This window comes from Dermacentor variabilis, chromosome 10, assembly GCF_050947875.1.
Source record: "Dermacentor variabilis isolate Ectoservices chromosome 10, ASM5094787v1, whole genome shotgun sequence".
Lineage (NCBI taxonomy): Eukaryota > Metazoa > Arthropoda > Arachnida > Ixodida > Ixodidae > Dermacentor > Dermacentor variabilis.
This window is the reverse complement of record NC_134577.1, coordinates 57,076,246-57,096,453: the sequence shown is the minus strand read 5'-3', so window position 1 is coordinate 57,096,453 and position 20,208 is coordinate 57,076,246. Positions and strand designations below refer to the sequence as shown.

At 46.1% G+C, this 20,208-nt stretch overlaps 1 long non-coding RNA gene across 1 annotated transcript; it reads right to left on the bottom strand.

The window, feature by feature from the left end:
* Positions 1-4,730: 4,730 nt before the first annotated feature.
* LOC142559554 (uncharacterized) lies at positions 4,731-19,793 on the bottom strand. The gene is made up of 3 exons (XR_012823158.1): positions 19,732-19,793; positions 11,907-12,018; positions 4,731-5,040 (listed from the first exon to the last, which is right to left on the bottom strand). It is a non-coding gene; the product is annotated as an uncharacterized LOC142559554 (long non-coding RNA).
* Positions 19,794-20,208: the final 415 nt, after the last annotated feature.

The following is a 20,208-nucleotide window of genomic DNA, read 5'->3' as shown; positions in this document are numbered from 1 at the left end:
CCAACTTCTCTGTCATGCGTTGCAGTAAATTCCCCTTGGGGGAGTCTCCGACATCCCCAGGAGGTGTTGGGAGCACTGAAATCATCCGCTACCACAAGTTTATTTATTTATTTATTTTTTTATTTGGGGCAAAACAAATATTTGGCAAAGTTGATATTTGGCACCCGCTGACAATTTTGCTTCCAAGAAAAGCTGAATGAAATCGTCTCGTTTATTTTTTACTTTTAAATGAAATCAAATCTATTTCACACTATACATGATGTAGGAGACACAGAGTAAAGCCAAAATCAATTTGGCTTGACAAGGATCTGCGCCACTTTCAAGATTTGTGTACAAAATAAAGGAAAACAAGAATCATCAACAGCAATCGGACATAGTTAGGGAGCATTATACGAAGGTTAGAGAAGAATCTAAATGTACGCAATGAGAAAAAAAAAGTGTTATTCAAGCAGTGTAATACAAGGGCAATCATCATTGTTGCAGCGAAAAAGAAAAGAATTCGAAACTCCAATCAGACATTGTTAGGTAGCATTTCAACTACGACAAAAGAGGAATCTAAATATACGCAGTGAAGACTTGTAATCAAAGCAATGTAATACAATTAACATTCATCATTGTTGCAGTAACGTAAGAAACGAAGTGAGTAATCAAAAACCTAGTGAATTTAATAAGGACGGCAATAAGTAAGAAAATAGTTGTGTTCCATAATTGGTGCGTGTCCGGGATATGAACCAGGTTGCATTATGACGAGTTTTGTATTATTTATGCTTTTGGATAAGTTGGATAGGTGTTCAATAAAGTGACTTCCTGGCTTTTTTCCCGTAAGGCACCGTTGCAAGAGTAATTCACTGAAGAGTAGGTTTACAGGACAAACTTGAAGTTTCTCAAAAAGGGGTTCAGTGTGCTCGTCATATGCTGAGTTGCTAATCGCACGCACAGCCTTCTTTTGTAGTAGAGAAAGCTTAGTGATGTGTGACCCTGTAGTGGAGCCCCAGAAAAGGCGACATTATTTTAGGTGTTATATAGTATATTAACAAGATGTGAATGCACACATTTCGCCTCATTTTGGGGAGGATGCTAATGATATGGGGATTGATCTCTAATTGGTTGTGGTATCTATCGCTCGCAGTGATAGACCTAGCTAATAGCGTTGAAACGCGAGGATAGGTTGAATGGAAATGGTGTAATATTCTAGCAGTTTAACAGGTTGCTTTCCGACTTCCTGCAGGCATATTACGTGAGGTTGGATCATTGCCGAATAAATATAATTCTGGAGCGCTGCCGCTCGCGAGTGAAACGTGCAGCAGTTTTCCACTGCCAGATTCCTAGTTGTCCGGGGTGTACTGTTAATTTAGTTTGCGCCATTTCGGCCGCTCTCGTTGTCCCTTGTATTGGATTCGTCCGCGAGACGACGATAGGCGGTTGGTCGCGAACCATCCGCGGATGCCGTTGTTATTGCACTCACGAATCGTCTTCCTCATTTTCGCGAGCGTCTCGTCCACATACTGTCTCGGGTGCTGAAGCTCAGAGACCATCTGTTGCTTTTGCCTCTACTGCTGCTACTGCTGGAGCTGAAATTGTTGTTGAAGTTGGGGCGTAGTACCCTGCGTCATGCCGCCTTGTAGTCCTCCGCCTCTGCTGAGGAGGGAGTTAGCACTGGCGTGGCGTTATTGCCGACAACACCTTAGGACGTCCGTAGGGCGTTAAGTATAGCTTTTAGGGTCATGACTTCGTTTTGAGAATTATTCTTCGACAAGTACATTATCTCCATTAGGTAAGTTGCCTGTGTTCATTAAAATTCTTTTTGTTGTTATTCTGCATTAGCTGTTATCGGAGCACGGGACAGGACAACGCCAGTCCAGCTCTCCTGACTGTTAGCCGGGCGGGCGGCTGTCCACTTCTCCTTAGATGTCTGCTACTGTTCAGAGACGTGCTTCTGCTGTTTCGTCCCTCGGGTTATGGACGGAGTCCTCTCCATTGACGCTGCTCGCGATCTCGACCTCGATCGCGAGCGCGGCTCCACCGGCGACTCCCTTTCGGAGCTGAGCGAGCGCGGCCGATGTTCGGCTGCGCCTCCCTGTTATTGGTCTTTATTTTCTTGGGGGGAACCGGATTCTGTCGTTTTTGCGCTGTCTGTCCTCGCAACACGCCGCACACTTGCGGGCCCATTCATGTCCTCGGGTCGGGTCTCGCGTTCCACACGTGTGGCACACTGCAACGCTCTGTTGGCACACGTCCTTGTGATGCCCGGCTCGGTGGCAAACCTTGCACACTTTGTTCGTCAACTTCGTAAAGGTAGCGCAGGGGTTCCACTCTCATGAAATGAACTCATCTGGGCAGAACACCGCCCGTGAAGGTGGCAATGGCCGTTTTGGACGAGCCAAGCATTCTCGCCCGCTCGATCCGTTCTAGCGGCATTTTTAACCTTCCGTCGCACGCCGCCGCAATTTTTGTCCAGCCGCCGCAAGCTAAGTAAGGGGAAGCGTACCAATCGCAGATGACGGCACCACCCTTCTCATCCGGTTATCAGCTTTGACTGTGCTGGCTCGGCCCCATCGAAAGCTTCTCCACTTGAGCGTGCTCCTCACCTCGTGTCAGTCAATTAGATAAGGAAAGCTGTTCAATGTGGGCAATGCTATTTGCTTTGAAAGCAAAAAAAGTGACCTCTTATAAACGAGGACCGCGTTTGATCGGGCTTTTCAAACAACGTTGTGGGTTACCGCCCGATGCTTCCGTCGGTGTTTACGTAACCTTTACGTCAGGAAATTGCAATAAAAACAGGCTGGAGTAGTTTTACGTTATAGGGGCCCTGACCTTGACTATGTTTTTGGACTGGCAGACTCAGTCCTGCGAGTTATATTTACTCGTTGGCTAACGAAGTCAGCACTAAATACGTAGCTCAATAGGTCAATGAAACGGGCTAGTTGGTGGTTGTTAATACATTATACCCCATTATACCCGTCTTGTGACAGATTCTTACACAGCTATACCATTTTCACATACCCACGTGAATGTAGTGTGAGTATGTCGGCATAAAACATATTAACTCATTTGACGACAAACAGCCGCCACCACGCACTTTGCCTCTCGTTCACCTGCAGCCGCCATTTGTTAATCAGTAAGGCATCGTACAATAGCGCAAGATCCTCTTTTTCTCGCCCCATCCAAGCCGCAACAAAAGCATTGGAGCGCGCGAAAACCCCCTCGACGCATTAAAAGCCCTCGGGTCGGAGTGCCACGGTGTGGAGAAGGAGCAGGACACGCCCACCTCCGAACTCGCGCTCTTCCGTGCGAATGGTACGACTGGAGCAAAAGTCCACCAGCGCTCGTTAATCTCGGAGGCCGTGATTCATGAGAGAAGCCTTCGCACCACCCCGTGCGGCGGCGCCATTGTCTCGTTGCGCGTAAATCCCCTTAAACTTCGTAAAGTAGCGGCATGCTTTGAATAATGCCGCCTCCTCCTCGCGCGCTCTGGCCGAGGCCGCGCCGTGTCGCTATTGGCCTAATAGCATCACGTGGGCCCTCGCGCCGTGCTTCAGCGCCATTTTCGCTCGAGAAGCGTCTACGGAGTGGCGAGGAGCCCACGTTGGCGCCGTTGCTTCGCTCGAGCTAAAGCCTTTTAAACTTCGTAAAGTAGTGCCACGCTTTGAAGAATGCCGCCTCCTCCTCGCGCGCTCTTGCCGAGGCCAACGCCGCGTCGCTATTGGCCTAATAGCAACACGTGGGCCCTCGCGCCGTGCATCAGCGCCATTTTTGCTCGAGAAGCGTCTACGGAGTGGCGAGGAGCGCATGTTGGCGCCGTTCCTACGCTAGAGCAGTGTAGGCGGCGCCACGGTCAAGGAGGGAGCGCGAAAGAGAGGAGAAACAAGGAGGAGTGAAGGCGGAGGAGGAGAGTGTCAGTACTTTACGAAGTTTAAGGGGCTTTAGCTCGAGCGGTTTAGGCGGCGCCATGGTCGAGGAGGGCGCGTGAAAGAGAGGAGAAACGAGGAGTGAAGGCGGAGGAGGAGAGTGTCGCTACTTTACGAAGTTTAAGGGGCTTTAGTTGCATGTTCCAATGGTGTACCAAGTTCCGCTTTTGCATGCCCATCGAGTGGCTTTAAAGCACAGCAGTGGGACGAAATGGCGGAAATATTTGCAACTCTGCTCCGTTTGGGAGCATACGCAGGGACACTAAGCTGCGTGTGTGGCGAAAGTAAAAGGTAGGCGCAACTCTGCTCCCTTTTGGAGCATGTACAGGCGTAAAATTTGGTACCGTTGTGCAGAGGAAAGGAGCCACAGTGGACCGTACATGTGCTGCGTGCGCAGATGGCGCCGTTGTCACGTCGTGCATGACGCGATCGCAGCTAAAAGATAGCCTCGCGCGCAGCATTCAGAGAGGCGTGGCTCGGCAGTATGTTTGTCCGCCCCTGCAAGAATGATCGCGTTTTTTACAGTGCTCACTATGCCATAATAGGCATACTTTATAAAGCTCAAACAGGTGTTCATCAGGAGTTGTAAGGCATGAAGATATGCAGTATGCTGAAAAATGTTACACGCTTGCTCGGCTACACGTAATTACACACGTTGCAAAGTGCAACGACATCCGCGATTTCATTTCTCCGGGCACTCACCTTAACGTGTGTGAAACATCGGTTGTGAGAGGGGAGGAGTGGCACATCGCCATCGGAGAGGTGACGACAAGACGTAGCTAAGTGCATTATATGAAGGAGCAAAGGGTCTTGCAGGCGGAATCCAGAAAGCTTTAATTAAAAGACTCATAACGAATCACCGCTGTGGCCAGTAACATTCTTCACCCACATCTAACAACCAGGGAATCTGCTATTTGGAATTTTCTCTTCAGTTGTGGCATATCACCGTGTGCTGCAATACACCACTGACGTTGTAGTCTAACCTGGACTTATTATGTTTTACCAGACCTAGATCAGTGCTTTCCAGTAATCCAATGCCAATAGTACCCTCGTCCGGCTTGTCTCCTCTTGTATATTCGACCTTATAAGCGAACGTCCCGTCGAAGGTAATTGGAATAGTGAAGTTGCATTTCTGAAAAGCAGGAAATTGAATAGTTCTTTCGAACAACAACAACAAAAAAAGAATATGACACCGAAGGAATTTTAGCATTTATTTAAACAATAAAAATTTATATCGGCCTAATCAATAAGAGAATCAGCCATGTCGTATCCATCTCATACATCAGGTGCATTCGACTGATTTCTATCGCACTACAACACGGTTTGCACCGATGCGGATGCCTCTCGAAATTGTAGCTATAGAAAGCATGCCTGAACCAAATGTTCTGTGGCTCGCACATGCAATGTGGACAGCCGCGTCATTAGAATTTTGCCAAATGTCGGTCGCGCTACCACCTAGAATATGAGAGCGGTTGCAAGCGCATTGAGCTGGAGTGCTGCGCTTTGAAGTAACTGGGCATATGCTTTCCCAACACACTTCATTTAGACTAGTCGAATGGAACCGCCCCGCGAGAACGTGACCTTGCGGAGAGCTTCCTATGTAATGCTTCGCATTAAAGCTGTGGTCTGGTGTTTCGACGAGTCGTGTACGTGCCTAACTGTCATATATATGGAAGAAGAAGAAGGAATACGTGTCGGGGACTGTAAAGAAAGGAAGATGATGTACATGCGTCGATTTCATCGTTCTTCTGTGTTTTAAGTACAACTCTAACCAATCGGAACATAGCATGAAACTTAACTACCAAGGGTAAAGTAAACCACATGGGTAAACCAACAACAGAATGAGACGGTCGCGCTTCAATAGTGGTTGCCACAGGTTGTAACTTATGGGGTGTGAAGAAGGTTTTGGTGAAATCATTGATCGCCGATTGGAACCAGTGCACACTTTGGTCCTTCTAACTTCAATATTATATTGCTTTGTAACACAGATAACCATTATTTTATTTACGCAATGGTGACTGCTTACCGCCTGACAGCATCATTGTTTGGGCTAAGTTAACTGTGCATGCCTTCTCTTAAAGCTCCCACTGATTTCAAGGGCAACTGAACTTTACCTTATGCAAGAGGAAGCACATTTGCCATTTCGTGAAGTATATGAGAACCCTTTCTCAAAAAGGGTTCTACTTAAATTGAGGACGACGCAATGAGCTATGGAAAGAAGAATGATAGGTGTAACGTTGAGGGATAAGAAAAGAGCAGATTGGGTGAGGGAACAAACGCGAGTTAATGACATCTTAGTTGAAATCAAGAAAAAGAAATGGGCATGGGCAGGACATGTAATGAGGAGGGAAGATAACTGATGGTCATTAAGGATTACAGACTGGATTCCAAGGGAAGGGAAGCGTAACAGGGGACGGCAGAAAGTTAGGTGGGCGGATGAGATTAAGAAGTTTGCAGGGACAACATGGCCACATTTAGTACATGACCGGGATAGTTGGAGAAGTATGGGAGAGGCCTTTGCCCTACAGTGGGCGTAACCAGGCTGATGATGATAATGACGATGATGAAGTATATGAACCTACGCGATTTTTTGAGTGTGTATTATGACTATGGAATCGTAAAGGATGTGGGATATGCATACCTTTTCGCATAAATTTTCGGTGTAGTTAAGAGGCGTCGTCAGATTTTCTGGATTCCAAAGGACATATTCAGCGTTATCAAGGTTAAGGCTTAATGTTTCGTTCTTGTGGCCTTTGTATAACACCGTAAAGTTCACTATGAGTTGGAGAGGAGTCTCTATGCCATGGTGTATATGCCACATAAAATAGTCACTGCATATTGAATAGTCCAAATCCTCTGCTTGTATGCACCCTTCATCATACTCAGGCAGTTGTACAGTCGCCGTTACTGGTTGCCTGAAAGAAACGCTATAAAATTACATGCATACTGTTCCATATCTCAGAAAGTACACACTGCAGAAATTCACAATATACTCTTTAACATATCGCACTCATTAGGGAGTAACAAGCGTCACAACAACAATCGTAATCAATATTGCGAGCACTTGCTGTGCTACTCTATGCTCGCTATGGTGCGCAGATTTCTTTAGAGTGATCGCGAATGGTTGCGCGTACTGCCTGTTAATGCCCATGATAAAACCTAATTTCTAGCAGTGTCGATTGATCGGGCAATTGCCGCAGATTGCACTCGGCACGACTCCGTTACCAAGAATTTCAATGCGGGCCGTTACGGCGAGAGCAACAAAAATTTATTAGGAGCATTTATGCGACATTCCAGAATGGACAAGCGAAGCTCTCAAATATTTCGCCGAAACCGCCGTCCCGCAAACGTGACGCAGATGAAGACTACGTGTATGGTGCGACATGCTCTGCTCCCGTTATTTCTCCTCGACCGCCGCGCCAGGGTGTGCCCTGTTCTGTGTAAAGCACTTTATGAATTCTTTGTAATAGCCTATAGCTTTCAGCATCCACTGGCTGGTACAGGGATTCAACAATACCTGCGCAAAGGTTTAGCGGGACCTCTAGATTCCCTAGGTTAAAGGGACAATGTTCAAACTGTTTTTCCCACTGATGCAAGGTGTATTAGTGGCTGCTACGGTAATGGAGAATTCCTTCTGTCTTCCCTAATTACCATATTTCATGGAATTTTCATCCTATATGCCTTTGCAAAAATTGTCAAGTATCCAAAACTGCAAAAATTACATTTTCTGGACTTTGTATTTACATAGCTGGGTCTAATGTGCCCTACATTCCAGTCCATGTGCAGTTATTTACAAATAAACAGACTGAAGAAAGCACCTCACGGGCTGTGGGTATACATTCGAAAGCTGAAGCCCGGCAAATGGATAATGCCGGATCACGGCAGAAATGTGTCGAAAAATGCGCTCGACATAACCGGGGGAAATATGGCGGAGTTTCGACTGGCAAATCTTTCGCAGCGAATTGGGAGAAGTCGCGTTCAAGCGATGGGGGTGATCTTAAATCTCGACGTTATACTGTCTGTTTTATATCTTATGTCTTGACGGTATATTGAGCGCCTGCTACCGAGGGTACCTTCCCAAGCAAACGCACATTGTTCTGTATTAAAACACTAATGTGCAAAATAAATGATTGCTGGCCCTCCTCAGCCGCCACTCCATATTATATATATATATATATATATATATATATATATATATATATATATATATATATATATATATATATATATATATATATATATATATATATATATATATATATATAGATATGCGCGCACACACACACACACACACACTCACACGCACACACAACGAATTACTGTTGCAAAATGTCGCAGTTTCGCCCGAGAGGCAAAGCATCGATTGCTATGGCAAATTGCCAATTAGTAGACAGCCCTAACAAGTAAGGACAGTAGTTTTATCGGCCGTACAAACCTGTAAACATTGGCTTAGTAACTAAATCACCTAGCATGGTGTCAGCGCGTACAGGCAAACATGCACACATCGCACTCAATGACCGCGGACACTCGCTGTCGAAACGCTAGGGTGAGGAAGTGCGGCAGCAGCAGCGAGCGAAGTGACCTTCGTGCTATCTACCTCTTCAACGCAAACGGAGCCACGAGAACCCAGCGCACGCAAAGCTACGAGCCGTAGGCCCACCTACACTGTGCCCCCAAAGCTGATCGCTTTGAAGGCAAAGCCCGCGCGAACGCGCGCGGCCGCCTCATACGCAGTTGCCGCCGAAGTACAACGCACCCCTCCCCCCTTCCCGTCCCACCGGTTCCTTGCACGCGACGGAGGATGGCGCGCTTCCTCCCCGCTTTGCGCCTTGCGCACGCGAGATTGAGCCGCGATCGTCGGCTCAGCCTCGCACACTTTCACTGGCCCGTACAGCATAGGGCGCGCGGAGACGATGCTATCGCTCTTGGACTTTATACGGAACACAACGTCGACGGCGATGGCGACAACAAAAATGCGCCTGGAGTTTTCATATAATTGCTATCAGAATAATAAGTGAAAGAGCCTGCAGATGCTTCTGTCAGTTATACGTATATTTAACAGACATAGACATAGTTATCAATCACACGTGGAGAACCATGGGGCCCAAAAAATTATTTGAATTTGCATTAATTTCTTGCAAGTATATAAAATCTCAAGACGATGCAGGAAGAAAAGGCGATGAGTGCCTCAGAGAGGCCCCGGATGCCATCCAGTAGCAGTAGTACAGCACACATAAAAAATGGAAATTTGCGACAAACAAATGTCATAATTAAACAAGAAATTGTACTTGGTGTTTAAGTCTACAGCAGAAATGCATCGCTAGTTCCGGTAATAGTATCGTTGAGGTTATATGCAACGAAGTACGATCGACATAAATTACTTGCAATATTCACACACACACAAAAAAGACAGTAGTTGTGTGCGACCTTGAAGAATTACAACCCGATTTCTAGCGAAGCTGTTTCTTTCGAACAGCCGCAATAAAAGTTTAAGTTTCTTTTAATTATATCGCACACTTTAAAAGTTGTCCGTATATCTCGTATATATATATATATGTGATGCCCCGCTTGAAAACTCGCCCCCATGTAATGCTTTGAAGGACTTCTTATTGGCAATGTTTAAAAAGCCAGTAAGTCATCAACACATATGTTTCATCGCCATGGCATTTACTATGGCTAAGAGATTCAGAAGGGCTAGTTCGTTGCTGGCTTGATGATATACCATGGTGTCCTTCTCCCGTCCCTGCCTACACCCTACTCAATTCCCGCTACAGATTTGATATCGGTTAAGTTCGCAGTTCCTCAAGACAACGGCATAAATTCTTTGTTCGCCAAACAGATTCCAGATTGCTTGCAAGCGTAATTTACTGCAAATGTCATAACTAGTACACTGTTTTTGAAGTTTGCCTACATATTGCTCATAACGCGCCCTTTATTTTCGCCAAATACAAACAAAATCCTTTGTTTATTTCAACGAGGACATCGCTCAAACCAAGACGGAACGTGCTATGACGCCTGAAAATAGGGGAAGAAAAACGATGGCTTAGTAATTATTTGCAACGATTTTAAGAGGTCCAGGAACGTAAAAATGTCGCATATTCCAATTACCATGCCCCGATCCCTTTTCCACAATCTATAAACCTGTCGTACCTAAAAACTATGACGGGACATTAGGTAGCATAGTTGATAGCAGCCATATGACACGCTCTAAAACTTAATAAGAATTTTTTACAAAGGTGTATTTGATCCAACCGCATTTATCTTCACACAGAGAGTTTCCATAGCTTACCACCAACTTTCGCTAAATTTATGTGATTTTTTTGTGACCACAAGACGATCCACTTTATTACCCTGTTTTTCAATGAAATACTCACTCACTCACTCACTCACTCACTCACTCACTCACTCACTCACTCACTCACTCACTCACTCACTCACTCACTCACTCACTCACTCACTCACTCACTCACTCACTCACTCACTCACTCACTCACTCACTCACTCACTCACTCACTCACTCACTCACTCACTCACTCACTCACTCACTCACTCACTCACTCACTCACTCACTCACTCACTCACTCACTCAAACTGCTCTAGCTTGGGGATTGAGTTACATTTATTGACATAGGTTTTTCAGTAAAGGGTGCAGCATGGCTTCTCTAGTGGAGGTGCCCTTTTCTAATCCGTCATCGGACAGTTTTATGCATTTATTTAATATCTATCTATCTATCTATCTATCTATCTATCTATCTATCTATCTATCTATCTATCTATCTATCTATCTATCTATCTATCTATCTATCTATCTATCTATCTATCTATCTATCTATCTATCTATCTATCTGTCTGTCTGTCTGTCTGTCTGTCTGTCTGTCTGTCTGTCTGTCTCTGTCTGTCTGTCTGTCTGTCTGTCTGTCTGTCTGTCTGTCTGTCTGTGGTGTTTCAGCGAACACTTTCAAAAAATTTTGAAGGTTGCTTCTTGCAGATAGCACAATTCTAGTTCATAAGCTCGCCTACTCAAAGAGGCGGAGATTACTTGCACAAAAAAAATTAGATGCATAATCGAATAATTAAGAAAAATTGTCTAATTAAGTATTACCTAATTACCTTACGGCCCATATTGCAATTTACAAATTCTAGCCGTACAGTTGGCAGGGCGGATACACTTGGAACGAATTTTCAGGATGACGCCAGTTTCGATATATCAATTCCAGAACTTTGTGGAGAAATGCATTGTCGTTCCAGTAACTTTCTTATCAAACCATCGCTTTATGCATGAAAGCACAGGAGTAAGTGGAACACCTACGAATTTATCCGCAAAGTTCGGGAATTAATATATCGAAAGTAGCGTCATTCTGAGAATTCGTTCCAAGTGGATCCGCCTTGTGAACCACGTCTAGCCACGCCACGGCTAGAATTTGTAAATTGCAATATGGGCCATAAGGTAATTAGATAGAAAACTGAATTAGATGATTTTTGTTAATTATTCGATTATGCATTTAATTTTTTTGTACAAGTAATGTCCATCTCTTCGAGTAGGCCAGCAGTAGGCTGTTGGTGACTTGGAAGTACCACGCTCGCAGCGTTAATGAAAGGAAGTGCGGGCAAGACAGATGCCGGTTATCGTTGCGGGACCAGGAAAACCCTAAATTGTATATATTTTTTAAAGAGTGTACTGCAAACATGTTGAAATATAACCGTTGTCTTGGCTTGCATTTCTTTCTGAACGCCTACGCTTAAAATATAGGTGTTCCTCTCACCATGTGTAAGAGTTGTAGCAGCAAAGAATGAGGGTTTTAATATGTCGACTGCGATCTGAAAATCTGCACGCTACGCTGTATTCTGCGAGTAAAATAACTCATAAAGTTAAAGAAAATCATTGGCTACGAGACCGGGAATGCATGTTGTTACCGATGTCACTTTAAAACTGTTCAGTGTTAACAGCGTACCCTAAGTGAATTGGAGTAGATTCCGCAAGTCCTTAAAAATACTTACCCTTCTCTTGATCTACGGTCGCTGGTAAAGCTCACCCACTCGATGTTGCCGCCTATTTTCGCGTTGATGTATTTCACCACTTCTTCCGTCAGATTCACCATCTGAGATTTGCCTGGGGGAAAAATTAGTTACTGCTTAGGAAGAGCCATCAGTAATACGTAAAAAAAACTGTGTGAAGCATATGTAAAGCATATGTAAAGTTTCTATTTAGTGTCTCTTACGTGGAACGTTTGTGTATACCTCTGTTTGTTGTGGCCATTGTCTATGTTATGTCCAGTCATAATGGGCTCATTCCTGAGCACAACTTGAGAGATCACCGATTTTTACTCATGCCACCTGCTCGAGTACCACGTTTCAAAATGTGTCACTTCTAGGGCTTTAATGTTCATACCCACCAAGACGCCGCGTTCTTCAGCCGTACCCCTTTCTGAAGGATCTCGCTTCACCACTATCAGCGCTTTCGAACACACAATGTGTCACTGATGTCTTTAGGCAACATGGCGTCAACATAACTTCACGGTACAGCAGCTTAAAACACTCGCGAATCGTAGCCAAACACGCCGCAGCTGCTCGGGAGTCTGGGCCGCACAAGTCATCGCGGCATCGGCCCTCAAGGCGATGTAGTACGGCGACCTCCGTATCGGTCACACGCTTCTCAGGGCGGGTACATTATTTTATCAACGTTTGTTTCGCGTCGCAAGCAGCGACTACCACCAGAAGCGTAGGGCAGGTTATCTGCGTCCAAGTTCAGAAAAAGCGGTCGCGCCAACCACCGTAACAAATCTAGTCCCTGTCCACGCGACGGGGACTAGATTAGACGTGAAGTTATAGACGTGAAACGACACGCGCCGGTTCTCACCGGTAGGTTTTTCTGCATCTCGCGTTCTCAGAGTTGTTCGGCTTCTCCTGTAGAATGATGCCGCTGTGTAATGTTGAAGCTGAACTAGCTTGAAGCAACCAGCTGAACTAGTTGAAGCTGTGGTTAGACGCGCACGGGGATAACAGACAAGAAAAATACAAAAAAATTTGGAATTGGACAACGACAATGGTAGACCAACAACATATTCAATATTTGCGCCTTTAAGAAGGGTACGATAAATAAAGTTTTCTTCTTTTAGTTAGCCGATCGTTATGATCTTGTCTACCATGTGCGATGTGTAAGCAAGTATGCTATCTGTTTCTTCGACGAATAGACCCAATAGACGCTGACACAGGCACTGCCTGGATAATAATTGGCGATTAGCTTGATGATTTCGCTTTAAACCCTGTTCATGCTCTTCCCCACTTTTGTCTCAGAAAAAAATCCCTGTGTTAGAATAGTTCTTGCGCAGTTGCAGTATTCAGCGTCACTGGCTTTATAAGCTATAAAAATTACTTGTCGGCCAAGTTTGCACGTTCTTCTAATATCAGTTGTCTTTTGTTTTGCTCTAGTTTTTCTCGTCAGCAACGGCCTTATAGGGTTAATTCTTACAGTAGCGGTCTGTCATGTCTTTTTATCAGGGAACACATTGCTTTCTTTTTGCACAAGAACGCCTCAAACTACAGTTCACATTTCAGTGGCAGCCATAGCACACCAGTAGTGTTGAGAATGACTGCACCGCTTATGTAGGCCATCCCGCTCGCGAAGGAACGCGAATGATTTCGATCAGCCTTGATTTTAATACGACTACCTTAAACAGATACCGCAAGAAAGCTTTATTACCTGGCAAGAAACGCGCACGCACACGCACACGCACACACACACACACACACACACACACACACACACACACACACACACACACACACACACACACACACACACACACACACACACACACACACACACACACATTATATATATACGGTCCCCCTCCACGACCGCGCCAGGGCCCTGGCGCGGTCGTGGAGGGGGACCTTGACGGCGGGCGACGGCGGCGTAGGTCATCGCTTCTGGCTGGGGCTGCGATGATTGTGGTTGTACCTCGGGAACTCCGAGCGATCGCTGGACTTCTTTGACAATTTCCGCGATTGAGGCCACTTGAGGTTGCGATGAAGGGAAGATTCTTTGAAGCTCCTCTCGTACGACTGCCCGGATGGTCTCACGCAGGTTGTCGGTGGACATTGATTGAACTAGGGCGCAGCTTGTTGGCTTGGCGCGTCGCTCGAATTGCCGGTTCCGCAATTCCAGTGTCTTTTCGATGTTCATCGCCTCACGAAGGAACTCGTCGACGGTCTTCAGTGGGCTTCTTAACATTTCGGCGAAAAGTTCCTCCTTTACACCACGCATCAGTAGGCGGACTTTCGTCTCCTCGGCCATATCCGGGTCGGCGTGGCGGAACAAACGGCTAATTTCTTCCGTAAAAATGGCAACGTTCTCGTTTGGTAGATGCACTCGGGCGTCCAGCATAGCTTCGGCCCTTTTCTTGCGCACGACGCTTGTAAAAGTGCTCAGGAAGCCGCTACGGAACAAGTCCCACGTTGTCAAGGTCGACTACCTGTTCTCAAACCCCGTTCTGGCGGCGTATTCTAAGGCGAAGTAGACATGCCGCAGCTTGTCATGGGAGTCCCAGTTGTTGAATGTCGTTCGTAGGTCTCCAGACATGATTCCGGGTCTTTAGTCGCTGCTCCATGGATGGTCGGTGGGTCCCGAGGTTGTTGTAGGATAACGGGGGACGCTGGGGCAGCCATTGGGGTTGTCTTGACCACGATCTTCTTTGTCGTCTCAGGTAGAAGTCCGTGCTCTGGGGGCAGTCCTTGCAGTCTGCGGCTAGCACGCTGGTCTTGGGCGATGTTGGTTCTGTCCTCGGGCTTGGATCGCGGCTTTGCGGGGGCCTTCGGTACATGAACCCACAAGCACCTCCACCAGATCTCACGGGGTAGTGACGGTGAAGAAAGCAGCAATAGAGTGAAATACAAAACTAAGTTTTATTGGGCGAACCTGTGCTCACAAAAACAGGCTACACTTAAAGCACGACGATAGCGGCGAACACGGTCGGCGATCGTCGGAAATCTGATCAGCGGGTCAAGCGCGTCGGCTTTTATAGAGCAGTCGTCGAACGTTCCAGACTAATCGTTCGGATCCGCGTGCCTTCCACAAAGTTGTACACCATTCGCGTCAAGTGATGAAATCAAATAACATAAGGTTCGGCGACAACAGACAGCGGATAGAAGCATCGATAACTTTCCAGAAACTTCGGATACATGCAGGCGCGTCCCACGCTGTGCGATTACATTTGTTAGGCTGGGAAACGGGGTTGCCCGATAAATATAAGTACACGTGTCAATATGACTAATAAAATCGGGCCCCTCGGTTAACCCCCTTTCTTCTCGTTTTTTACATAACGAGAGTCTCGAATCCGGCAACATTGATGCCTTCAGGTAGCATATGTGGGTTTATTGACCAGTTGCCTTCACCCAAAAAGATCACGTGCTAGTGACGCCTGCGGCAAAAAGGACGTTCCACGTCCACCGCCAAGGTCTGTGAGTGGCGGCGCTGGCTAACACTCCCAAGGTTCTACTAGGACACATAAATACGCAAGAAAGTGGATGGGAAAACGGCGCCGTGGTAGCTCAATTGGTAGAGCATCGCACGCGAAATGCGAAGGTTATGGGTTCGGTTCCCACCTGCGGCAAGTAGTTTTTTCATCCACTTTAATTTCCATTAACTTACGTTTCCTTATTTCATTAATTAAGCACAAGTAATTTCCCCTATGTTGTCCTTGGTGTCAGTGTTTGCTGGCTTCTTATGATATATATATATATATATATATATATATATATATATATATATATATATATTACATTCAAAAAAAAAAAAAAGACGAACCTTATGGCAATATATGTATTCTACATTACTTTCATCGGTGCCGGCTTAATGGTGCACTTTTGAACGATTTCTGGGATTTTACGTGCCAAAACCACGCTTTGATTATGAGGCACGCCGTAGTGGGGGACTCCGAATTAATTTTGACCATTTGGGGTTCTTCAACGGGAACCCAAATCTAAGTACACGGCCAGAAAGCACATCCAATAATACATGTTAACTTAGTTCTTAATTGAAATAGATCGCGCCTTTGGGCAAATGCATTGTCTAAGGATAGCGTTAATGGGTAAATAAACGCGTCATCACTTAATTCACAACCTTCCGTGTAATGCGGTACTATTAATCCTTCAGACGGAACCTTCAAAGAGGGACACAGTGTACACATTGGTGGCGTTGGAATTTAGAGGTATTAAATAGAAAACTAAAAAAAAAATGTTTTAGAATATAAGCAGAGGAAAGCTACCTCACCTTTACTTGGCATTGCATGAAACTGGAAAAAAAGTAGCATGCTCGCAATTAGGCTAAATGTGCATGTACCGCATGATCACGTTAAATTTCTCGCGATACGCGACAGCAAACCGCACGATAAGTAAACAAGATGCCACATATGTATCATAGAAAGGAAACGTTCGGGTCACGTTGTACTGCACGCTAATTTATACACATGATCAACAGCGGTCCACATGGTTATTATATATATATATATATATATATATATATATATATATATATATATATATATATATATATATATATATATATATATATATATATATGCAAGGTGTTTCAGCGAACACTTTCAAAAATTCTTAAAGGTTGCCTGCGACTGATAGTCCAATTCTAGTTCATCAGTTGGTCTACTCGAAGAGGCGGAGATTCCGTGCGCGACGAATTGAAATGCATAATTGAATAATTATCAAAAATCACTAATTATGCTTTTTACTCATTATTTTATGGCGTATAGTGCAATTTAGCAATTGTAGCCATGGACTTTGCAAGTCGGATCCGCTCGGAATGATTTCTGAGGATGACACCAGTTTCGAGAGATTAATTCCCGAAGGAACGCCAATGTATTTCTCTGTGCCGTCGTGTCGATATATTGTTTTTTTTCCCCTTCTAATGCCTTGGACTTTTCGATATCATTATTTCTCAAGTTGCGTCGCACTGTATGTTTATCGGTCTCCTCAGCGAGCAATTAACCGCTGCTTCTTAAACCAGTACATTTGGTTGTTTGGGGCTACACAAGCATGAGCATATGCCGTGCCTTTCTTTTTAATGTGCTTCTTGCCGTTGCCTTTCCATTCCAGTGAACTTTTCAGTATTTGGCACCAACAAGTTCATAGACCAAAGTTTGATGGCATTAGCCGGGAAGCGCGACCGGGTGAGCCTCTCAGTGCGCGCTTGCTGCTATTCACCGAACATGGCAGCCTCGACGCCGTATAAGAAATCTTCCTTGCGGAAGTGCTTGCTGCACACCCGAGTTGTAACCGACGGCTGCTTGCCGGTTCTAAGTTTCGCGATCCAAGCTTCACGCAGCTTGTCCTGCGCGTATGCGTGAAGGCTAACAGCGGGCTTCGTTGCGTACGAATGGCACTGCGGCACCAAGCAGCAGCCTGCCATGCTGGACGCCTTCAATGGCCGTCACTACCCATTGCTGAAGAGTTGTTAAGCGAACACCCGAAGCGGGAAAACCTCCCCACTTAATCACAACTGCAGCGCAGGTGGGACTTGAAACTTTCGTTTTCAGCTCGCTTCGGCGCTTCTGAAGCAGCCGACGCGGCCGCTGTGTCACGGCCGGTTTCGAGGGGTGCGCGCGCTTCTCTTTATACGGCCTTCGCAATGGGGTCTGTTTCCGCCTCCCACCGCACCGCGGTGGAGTCGCCACTGCCCCACTGCTCCTAACTGCTCCGCCGCTGCGACCGCCGTTCACGCGGAAGGAGAACGCGCGCCCGCTCCAAGTCCGTCCCGCGTGAGTGGTAACCGTCAGGTCCTGATATTTCACCCCTATGCATTATGCAAAGACCGCGCAATCAGCCTCTTCGATTTGACAGCTAAGAGTTATAAACAACAGAATAACTACCGCGCGCCATCGCGTGCTTTTCTTCAGTATGACTGCATGGTCGCATGAGGCTTTGGTACACTCACGTCAACACTTTCTCCCCGTTAAATTTGGAGAGAAACAAATCTATCAGCCTCTTCAGTTTGCCTACTGACGGGTTTTAACCAGTGTGTAGAATTATAAGCGACCTGAAGCGTTTATATGACAGATTCCTAAGAATTCCGAAGCGTATAAAATATAGCTCCTGAAATCTCAAGCGCTGCCGTTATTGTTTTGCACGAAAGCGGATTTAGCATGAATTCATGACGCTGGACGAATTCAGAGAAACGAAAACAAATTTATTCACGGCTAAATTCAAGGTGTACAATGCGGTGCGCTCAGATCCATAACTTCAATATGTTTTACGTTCAGAACATATCAGTTGGCTGAAACAATCTAAATATCTATAGCATCGCGACTGACGCACATCTATTGCAGATTCAGTCGGTTTAGTGCATGAGTGATCAACAACTTCCCATCAAATAAAATGGCATGAACAATGCTGTAGCAGTGAGAAGAGCGCCAAACAAACACAACACTAAAGGCCACGCTGCCTGCCGGCACACAGTGCGATGAGAGCACTCCCCGTCCAAGAGAGAAATATGCGAGGCTCGGAAAAAAAAAAAGCAAGCGCAGACCAACAGTGACGTTTGCGCTTCGCACATAGTAGGGTAGTCAAGTTGGCAGGCTTTTCTGCACATTGTTAAGATCGGCGAATTCGGACCTTGGGAGGATTCTTAGAAAACCAACGTAAAGGCGGATGAGTCGGAATTCGAGACGTAATTCGACACGCAGCTGCGAGGAATGCCATTCGTGGAAGCAGCGGCGACAATGGCGTCGTCAGGTAGCCGAGTCAGGAGACGATGCCCCCTATTCCTGACAATGTGGCGAGGAAAAGAAAGCAATGAATATGGCGGCATTGAAACTTACATGAATCCGCCGCGATGGCTCAGTGGTTAGAGTGCTAAGCTACTGAGCCATTTCTATGAAGGCGAAATTCTAGAGGCCCGTGTACTGTGCAGTGTCTGTGCACGTTGAAGAACGCGAGGTGGTCGAAATTTCCAGAGCCCTTCACATTGGCGTCCCTCATAGCCCGAGTCGCTTTGGGACGTTAAACCCCCATAAACCATAAACCATCCCGTTAACCTTCGCATTAACTAAATTCTCTACCAGCACTTAACTTCGGCATGGACTATGAGACATGCAAGAAAATGACCGAAATACGACCTTCGGCATTTCAGACCACAACATCTGTCATTTCCCTGTCATACCTTTCAGGAACGAGAGTGATTGGACCTTTGATGTTTCTATGGTTCGAATTTTTCTATGAAAACTCCGTTCACGTGTGAACTTATTGGTTGACATGTAGATAAATCATTTGCTTTTTCTTTTCTTTCGTTTCGGTGAATCGTTGAACAAGAAGCAGCGGAAAAACAGCACGAAACCAGGCGATCACCGCCCGCTGCCGCAGAAGCAGGCGTGCAGAGAGCGGTCCCTAGCAGTAGGGTCGTCGCGCCCCTGGCGGCGGCGAGAGGCATAACTCTTGGAGAAAAACTCTCATTGCTTCCGCGGCGAATGCGAAGGCCGTAAGAAGGAAAGCGCACGCTCCCCTAGAGACCGGCCGTGGCTGTGTCCACGTGGTCCCACATACTCCGTCACGCCGACGGCGGCGCCAGCTGTTCCTGTGGTGGAGCTCTCCCACAAAAGAGCATCAAGCCAAGCAGCACAGTGCACGTGGCGCGCGCTTCACGCACTGTAAAATAGAGCTGTTAAGTGGGGAAACGCTAAGTATGCCAGTTAAGCACAGATGAATGTAACAGACCTGCTTTGTCGCGGTGACGTGGGTATATGCGGGAAGTGCTCGTTTCATGATTCCGCAAAAAAGCACGCTTTAATGACCAATAATAATATCGAAATCTTACTATCAGCAAAATCAGTCCCACGGTGACAGCTGGCTTCATCACCCTGTCAAGGTTACGGTCTGAAATAAGACAATGAAAGTTGTAATCAGGACTTATGGTATCGTTTCTTCTTATTGTTAATTGATATCATAAGAGAAACGTGCTAAATATGGTAGGAACGTCTGTGCATAATACACACACACGTATAAGAAAACTAGAAAGCTAAAAGGATTAGACGAACAAATAAGTTGATGTCTCAGCTTCCATGCGGTAGTCTTGTGTACAATATCCCAGTGCCTAATTCTTGCCTGCACGCCCAAAGAACATTTATTGCGATAGCAAATATATGGACACTCCATGCGCATTTCTGCCGTCGGCGTCGCCGTCGCCGTGAGGTTCCGTATGAAGGAAAGCATGTGAGGGTGAGCCGGCGAACGCGGTTCAACCTCGCGTGCACGTTGTGAGGAACACGGCCTGGATGCGGGCCCTCTCCTGTCG